The following is an 8,952-nucleotide window of genomic DNA, read 5'->3' as shown; positions in this document are numbered from 1 at the left end:
TCAGTGAGTTCTAACATGTGACGGAGGGGCGGGGCCCGGAGAACTGGACCGTTTGGGCCGATATACTAAAGCTCTGCAGAAAAATAGTTTGAAAACAGCAACTGATGTGAATCATTTCTGTCCTGCCTTTTAAAGAACTTTTAATTAGAAATATATATATTTTTTTAAAAGTTCTGGTTCATTATTTTCTGGAGAGATGTGAGCACTAACAGTTGGTGAGGACTATAAATTCCTTTTTTTTCCCAGCCCTGATGCTCTTCTGTAGACATCAGTTTGAAGCTTCAGTCCTTTTTGAGAAGACACTTTCAAACATACAAAACAGCCCTGATCAGTTCAGAACTTTGTCTCCAGGAACGTGAAAGATACGGTGTTTCTACTCTGTTATGCTCAATACTGGGAGGAGAAATGTAAAGAGATTGAAATAGCATGCACTGTGATTTCTAAAACCTGGAGATTAAGTCTGTTTTAATACGTTTCAATCAAAGGTACAAAGTTAAAGAAATCAACATTTATTGGGAAAAAATAAATAGAATCACTTTCAACATTCAAGACATATTTTCAGGCTCAATAACAGCAAACAGCACATCAAGCACACAGACGGGCTGGATTCAACGTCCTGCCTGGAGCACAAACGACAAGTTGAAAGTAAGACCGACATGCGGCGTGTTGATGAAGCTGCTGTGTTGCGTTTCATTAAAAGACGCCTCCAAACTTTCCGTGTGCATTTTTTCATAACAGCAGAAAAGCTCAGTAGTTCCAGAGTGAACAGTGTTGTTGTTGTTAAACCCTCGGCAGCCACCGACCGCTGTCCTTCTCTGTGGTCGCTCATGTTTACAGAAGGGCTCCATGGCGACGGACGAGGTGAAACAGAGACGACACGCCGCTCCAACACTGGTCAGTGTTTTCAGAGCGCGCCATCTACTGGGGAAACACGGGCATTGCAGGAAAGGGGAAATGAACGAGGTTTTTACTATCATTTGGACGAGTTCGGCGGGCCGGACTGAAAAGCCTAATGGGCCGTATGTGGCCCGCGGGCCGTAGTTTGCCCATGTCTGGGCTAAGCTAACAGGCTAACAGCTGACTGAGGACAGAGGCTAAGCTAACAGGCTAACAGCTGACTGAGGACAGAGGCTAAGCTAACAGGCTAACAGCTGACTGAGGACAGAGGCTAAGCTAACAGGCTAACAGCTGACTGAAGACAGAGGCTAAGCTAACAGGCTAACAGCTGACTGAGGACAGAGGCTAAGCTAACAGGCTAACAGCTGACTGAGGACAGAGGCTAAGCTAACAGGCTAACAGCTGACTGAGGACAGAGGCTAAGCTAACAGGCTAACAGCTGACTGAGGACAGAGGCTAAGCTAACAGGCTAACAGCTCACTGAGGACAGAGGCTAAGCTAACAGGCTAACAGCTGACTGAGGACAGAGGCTAAGCTAACAGGCTAACAGCTGACTGAGGACAGAGGCTAAGCTAACAGGCTAACAGCTGACTGAGGACAGAGGCTAAGCTAACAGGCTAACATCTGACTGAGGACAGAGGCTAAGCTAACAGGCTAACAGCTGACTGAGGACAGAGGCTAAGCTAACAGGCTAACAGCTGACTGAGGACAGAGGCTAAGCTAACAGGCTAACAGCTGACTGAAGACAGAGGCTAAGCTAACAGGCTAACAGCTGACTGAGGACAGAGGCTAAGCTAACAGGCTAACAGCTGACTGAGGACAGAGGCTAAGCTAACAGGCTAACAGCTGACTGAGGACAGAGGCTAAGCTAACAGGCTAACAGCTGACTGAGGACAGAGGCTAAGCTAACAGGCTAACAGCTGACTGAGGACAGAGGCTAAGCTAACAGGCTAACAGCTGACTGAGGACAGAGGCTAAGCTAACAGGCTAACAGCTCACTGAGGACAGAGGCTAAGCTAACAGGCTAACAGCTGACTGAGGACAGAGGCTAAGCTAACAGGCTAACAGCTGACTGAAGACAGAGGCTAAGCTAACAGGCTAACAGCTGACTGAGGACAGAGGCTAAGCTAACAGGCTAACAGCTGACTGAGGACAGAGGCTAAGCTAACAGGCTAACAGCTGACTGAGGACAGAGGCTAAGCTAACAGGCTAACAGCTGACTGAGGACAGAGGCTAAGCTAACAGGCTAACAGCTGACTGAGGACAGAGGCTAAGCTAACAGGCTAACAGCTGACTGAGGACAGAGGCTAAGCTAACAGGCTAACAGCTCACTGAGGACAGAGGCTAAGCTAACAGGCTAACAGCTGACTGAGGACAGAGGCTAAGCTAACAGGCTAACAGCTAGCTGAGGACAGACGCTAAGCTAACAGGCTAACAGCTCACTGAGGACAGAGGCTAAGCTAACAGGCTAACAGCTGACTGAGGACAGAGGCTAAGCTAACAGGCTAACAGCTAGCTGAGGACAGACGCTAAGCTAACAGGCTAACAGCTGACTGAGGACAGAGGCTAAGCTAACAGGCTAACAGCTGACTGAAGACAGAGGCTAAGCTAACAGGCTAACAGCTGACTGAGGACAGAGGCTAAGCTAACAGGCTAACAGCTGACTGAGGACAGAGGCTAAGCTAACAGGCTAACAGCTGACTGAGGACAGAGGCTAAGCTAACAGGCTAACAGCTGACTGAGGACAGAGGCTAAGCTAACAGGCTAACAGCTGACTGAGGACAGAGGCTAAGCTAACAGGCTAACAGCTCACTGAGGACAGAGGCTAAGCTAACAGGCTAACAGCTGACTGAGGACAGAGGCTAAGCTAACAGGCTAACAGCTGACTGAGGACAGACGCTAAGCTAACAGGCTAACAGCTGACTGAGGACAGAGGCTAAGCTAACAGGCTAACAGCTGACTGAGGACAGAGGCTAAGCTAACAGGCTAACAGCTGACTGAGGACAGAGGCTAAGCTAACAGGCTAACAGCTGACTGAGGACAGAGGCTAAGCTAACAGGCTAACAGCTGACTGAGGACAGAGGCTAAGCTAACAGGCTAACAGCTGACTGAAGACAGAGGCTAAGCTAACAGGCTAACAGCTGACTGAGGACAGAGGCTAAGCTAACAGGCTAACAGCTGACTGAGGACAGAGGCTAAGCTAACAGGATAACAGCTAGCTGAGGACAGACGCTAAGCTAACAGGCTAACAGCTGACTGAGGACAGAGGCTAAGCTAACAGGCTAACAGCTAACTGAGGACAGACGCTAAGCTAACAGGCTAACAGCTGACTGAGGACAGAGGCTAAGCTAACAGGCTAACAGCTACAGGCTTTTGTGCAATCCAGTACTGTATCGGCCGGAATATACTACAATATTTTTCCCCAGAAACTGTACGACCAAACATGTGGTGGTTCTGTAATCGAGGACTAGCTTGTCGTTACACATCCGCGCCGCTAGATGGAGCCAAAGTACCGGTGAGCAGGAAGCGAATGAAGAGACACAGAGATCTGATGAGAAATGGAGGAATGTTCCGTCTGGAAGGAAGGAGCTGGAACTCCAGACCAGTGAGCAAACAGCAGAGCAGAAGTTTAGACTGATGGTTCAAAACCGCAGAGTCAACAAACTACTGCCAAGATATATTAGACTGAATCATTAATGTGAGAACTTGAATCTGATGGTTATGAAGTTATTTCCATCATTAATGCAGTTATTGAACCTTTGAGGTTCTTATTTGTTGCTTCTTCACTGAGTCTCAGCCTCAGATTCTGAGAAAGAGAAAATAGTTTTCATTTAAAGCTGCAGTAATATTTCTGGATCTTAACTCACATGAAATGTTTTCTCTGCTGGGAGTTTTCCAAGAAAAATTGTTCAGTCAAAGTTGTTTTATGAGCAACCTGAGTGTCTTCAACATATTTTCATTTTCACAAAATGATAATTGGAAAACAGTCGTCTTATAATCAGAGTGGTCTGATATTCGGGCCAATATGGTAATCCTGAACCCTCTGGTTCCGGATTGGATGAGCCTGGATCAGTTACTGATCCTGGATGAAAGAATCCTGCGACAGGCCCCAGAGCAGATGGTAAACAAACAAACAAACAAACAAAACAGTGAGACATGAGAGCAGACCCTGACTGTAAAGCCAGGTTTACACCTGCACGACTTTTTGCCACGATGTTGTCGTGGCAAGGCGCCAATCTGGAGTCACGACCGGCAGACTCCCACGCCGTTCACGACTAGTTCACGGACAGTTGGCGCACAGTTCACGAATGCGGCCGTCAGTGTAGCGAACTGGCACAACGCATTCGCGACGCATTCACGCATAGTTTGCACATAGTTTACGAGCTTCCCGCATCGGCACGATGTGGTTGCACATGCAAATTCTGCACGTCCTATGAAAAGAGGGCTTCCCCAGCCCCGGGTCGTTGCTGTGGAACAGACACCAAGCTGAACGCCAGAGACGCTGTCACTGCCTGGACCTGCAGTAGAACAGGCGCTGCCTGGGGCCGCGAGCTGCAGGGGGCCCCGAGCTGCAGGGGCCCCGAGCTGCAGGGGGCCCGAGCTGCAGGGGGCCCCGAGCTGCAGGGGCCCCGAGCTGCAGGGGGCCCCGACGGACGGCTGACATCAGTCCATTTCAATGACAAATTAAAGACGCTACACTTGATGCTGCAGCGACAGTGGGTGGAAACCCCCCGCATGGGGCCCTTTTCCGGGTCCTCGCCGGCGGCCAAGACTGGCAGCGTCCTCCCGCATCGTCCCGAGTTCACGAGGCGTTCACGGACAGTTGGAGCATAGTTCACGGCCGGTTCGTGATATTTTGTCGTGACCAAAATTTTGAACATTTCAAAATTCTCGTCCCGACATGGAACGCAGTCCCGACGGACACTTCACGCCACTTTCCGAGTGGTTTGTGACCGTTTGCGACTCGATTCGTGGCAATGCGTGCCACAGAATCGTGCAAGTGTAAACCTGGCTTAACTAACAGCCAACCGGCTCTAGTAGTAACTCTACTAGTTAGCAGGAGGAGCAGATCTGTGTTTTCTCTGTTTCCAGAGTCAAACTAGAGAAGGACAAAGAGTCACTGACTGCTGTAATCAGTTCAGAGTTCAACCTGCTGAATCATTGATCCTCACCCTGCTTTATAAAGTCTGATTTCCTGTTGACAGAAGAGGTCGGTGGACAGAAGCTCTGGACCAATCAGAGCACTGATCAGAGAGAATGATTCAAACTACTAATCTCTCCAGTGGAGAAGAAAACCAATAAATAAAGGATCAATCAGAGGACTGACAGTCTGATCCTGGAGGCTCTCATGAATCAATCAGTCTCTGTTCCTCTGGAAACTCCTCAGAGTTCAGTTTTCCTTCTGTTCTCTCAGGTCAATCAGGTCAAAGGTCATCTTTACTTCATTTGTTCAAAACAAACTTCTGGAGCGAAAACCAGACTTTATTCCTCCAAACCTTCCAGAGTGTTCTCTACCCGGAGACTGATGACTCATCAGCTGATCTTTTTCTGATTGGCTGAAACACCAGCAGCTACTGACCAGTGAGACGTTCAGGACCTGCAGGAAATCTCAGTGTTCTGTCCGATACTGCTACCAGCTGCCATTCATACATAACAGCTGATACAGCTGATTAATCCTTCCTTCCTGGACACATTGACAGTGAAACTTTGAAAATCGGCGTTACAGCGCCCCCTACAGAATCAAAATAAAATCTGTATGGGGAGTAAAATTATTAGTTTGTCAGAAATGAATGAAATTTGTGGGATAATTCCTTCATGTCGTCCCGATCAAAAAAGCAAATAGTAACCATATTGTAATATCAACGGTGTTGCCGTGGCGATGGCTGAAGTTCCCCATGTTATTCTAATGGTCCCAAGTGAAAAATCTCCCATCAAATCAAATTTACTTGTTGCCATGGAAATGTGCCAAATTTGACAAACATCAATGAAAGAATAAAACGGGGGGGGGGGTCAGGTAAGCGGCGGGCGAGGGCCTTTTGACGCCGCTCGCGGCTTTAATTAGGCCCTTCGCCCCTGGCCTGCCAAGGGCGAAGGGCCTATTGTTTCTGCAACACAGACAACGACTAGTCGAGCGCGCAGCGCTCGACCTCAGGCCTTTCACACTCTCAAAACACACAACGATGACAAGTCGAGCGCGCAGCGCTCGACCACAGACATCATTCAACATGTCCAGACACACACACACCGACACGCAGTCACACATACGCATGTACAAACACAAAAACGCACACACACACACGAATTTTCGAGCGCGTAGCGCTCGACCAAGGCCTTTCACACGCTCAAATGTACAAAAATGACAAGTCGAGCGCGCAGCGCTCGACCTCAGACATAGGCCACCATGTCCAGACACACACAGCCCGACATGCACTCATACACACGTGTACAAATTCAAAAAACACACACACACTCTCACACACAAACATGACTTGTCGAGCGCGTAGCGCTCGACCACAGACATCCACACTCTCAAACACCTCACAGACACGTCGGGCTTGTCGAGACCTTTCCGAAAATATATAACATGTGGGCGAAATAACGGCAGGAAAAAAAAAAGCATATTGTTTTTGCAAAAAATATTATTAGGCCCGAGCCCCTGGCCTGCCAAGGGCGAAGGGCCTATTGTTTCTGCAACACAGACAACGACTAGTCGAGCGCACAGCGCTCGACCTCAGGCCTTTCACACTCTCAAAACACACAACGATGACAAGTCGAGCGCGCAGCGCTCGACCACAGACATCATTCAACATGTCCAGACACACACACACCGACATGCACTCACACATACCCGTGTACAAACACAAAAACGCACACACACACACGAATTTTCGAGCACGCAGCGCTCGACCACAGGCCTTTCACACACTCAAACGTACAAAAACAACAAGTCGAGCACGCAGCGCTCGACCTCAGACGTAGGCCAACATGTCCAGACACACACACCCCGACCTGCACTCATACACACGTGTACAAACACAAAAAACGCACACACACTCTCACACACAAACATGACTTGTCGAGCGCATAGCGCTCGACCACAGACATTCACACTCTCAAACACCTCACAGACGCGTCGGGCTTGTCGAGACCTTTCCGAAAATATATAACATGTGGGCGAAATAATGGCAGAAAAAAAAAAAAGCATATTGTTTTTGCAAAAAATATTATTCTTTCTTTCTTTCTTTCTTTCTTCTTCTTCTTCTTCTTCTTCTTCTGCTCTTTAAACTGGAATTTGACCCCCTGAACATGCTCGAAAACTCACCAAATTTTGCACAAAATTCAGTTCCGGTGAAAAAATTTTTTTAATATGAATTTCAATATTGGGATTTAAAAATTGGCTCTACAGCGCCACCTGCAAAACCCAAAATGCATTGCGTCAATGGGAGGGGGTCCGCAAAAAACTTTGTCGTACAGCCACAAAATTCGGTATACACATGCGCGTTGTTGGGACAAACAAAAAATATTATTATGACCCCGCCTTCAAAACAGCAGGAAAGCAGCTATCTGGGATTGAATTTTAAAAAATGCTGAGTCAGCGTTTTCCAGGACGTCGTACAAAATGTTCGTTTTGATCGCGCGCTTCTCCAAATGAGCTGAAATTTGGTGGACACCATCTACACAAGTAGACAATTAAAAGTTATCCAATTCACAAATCTTCAGACCACGGTTTCCGCATGGCAACGCCGCAAAGTTGAGGTCAAATTTTGCCATTTTTTCAGTGTCATAAATGGCTGCCATTTCTACATTATGACTCCAATCCAAACCAAATTTTAAACACTGATTAATCCTTCGTTCCTGGACACATTGACATTTAAATTTTGAAAATCGGCATTACAGCGCCCCCTACAGAATCAAAATAATATCTGTATGGGGAGTAAAATTATTAGTTTATCAGAAATGACTGAAATTTGGATGATAATTCCGTCATGTCGTCCCGATCAAAAAAGCAAATGGTAACCATATTGTATTATCAACGGTGTTGCCATGGCAATGGCTGAAGTTCCCCATGTTATTCTAATGGGCCCAAGTGAAAAATCTCCCATCAAATCAAATTTACTTGTTGCCATGGAAATGTGCCAAATTTGACAAACATCAATGAAAGAATAAAAAGGGGCGGGTCAGGTAAGCAGCGGGCGAGGGCCTTTTGACGCCGCTCGCGGCTTTAATTAGGCCCGAGCCCCTGGCCTGCCAAGGGCGAAGGGCCTATTGTTTCTGCAACACAGACAACGACTAGTCGAGCGCGCAGCGCTCGACCTCAGGCCTTTCACACTCTCAAAACACACAACGATGACAAGTCGAGCGCGCAGCGCTCGACCTCAGACATCATTCAACATGTCCAGACACACACACACCGACACGCACTCACACATACGCGTGTACAAACACAAAAACGCACACACACACACGAATTTTCGAGCGCGCAGCGCTCGACCAAGGCCTTTCACACGCTCAAAGGTACAAAAATGACAAGTCGAGCGCACAACGCTCGACCTCAGACGTAGGCCAACATGTCCAGACACACACACCCCGACATGCATTTATACACATGTGTGCAAATACAAAAAACGCACACACACTCTCACACACACACATGACTTGTCGAGCGCGTAGCGCTCGACCACAGACATTTACACTCTCAAACACCTCACAGACGCGTCGGGCTTGTCGAGACCTTTCCGAAAATATATAACTTGTGGGCGAAATAAGGGCAGAAAAAAAAAAAACATATTGTTTTTGCAAAAAATATTATTCTTTCTTTCTTTCTTTCTTTCTTCTTCTTCTTCTTCTTCTTCTTCTGCTCTTTAAACTGGAATTTGACCCCCTGAACATGCTCGAAAACTTACCAAATTTTGAAGAAAATTCAGTTCCGGCGAAAAATTTTTTTTAATATGAATTTCAATATTGGGATTTAAAAATTGGCTCTACAGCGCCACCTGCAAAACCCAAAATGCATTGCGTCAATGGGAGGGGGTCCGCAATAAACTTTGTCGTACA

This window comes from Salarias fasciatus, chromosome 3 (genome assembly GCF_902148845.1).
Source record: "Salarias fasciatus chromosome 3, fSalaFa1.1, whole genome shotgun sequence".
In the NCBI taxonomy this organism is placed as follows: Eukaryota; Metazoa; Chordata; class Actinopteri; order Blenniiformes; family Blenniidae; genus Salarias; species Salarias fasciatus.
Note: the sequence above shows the minus strand (reverse complement) of the source record.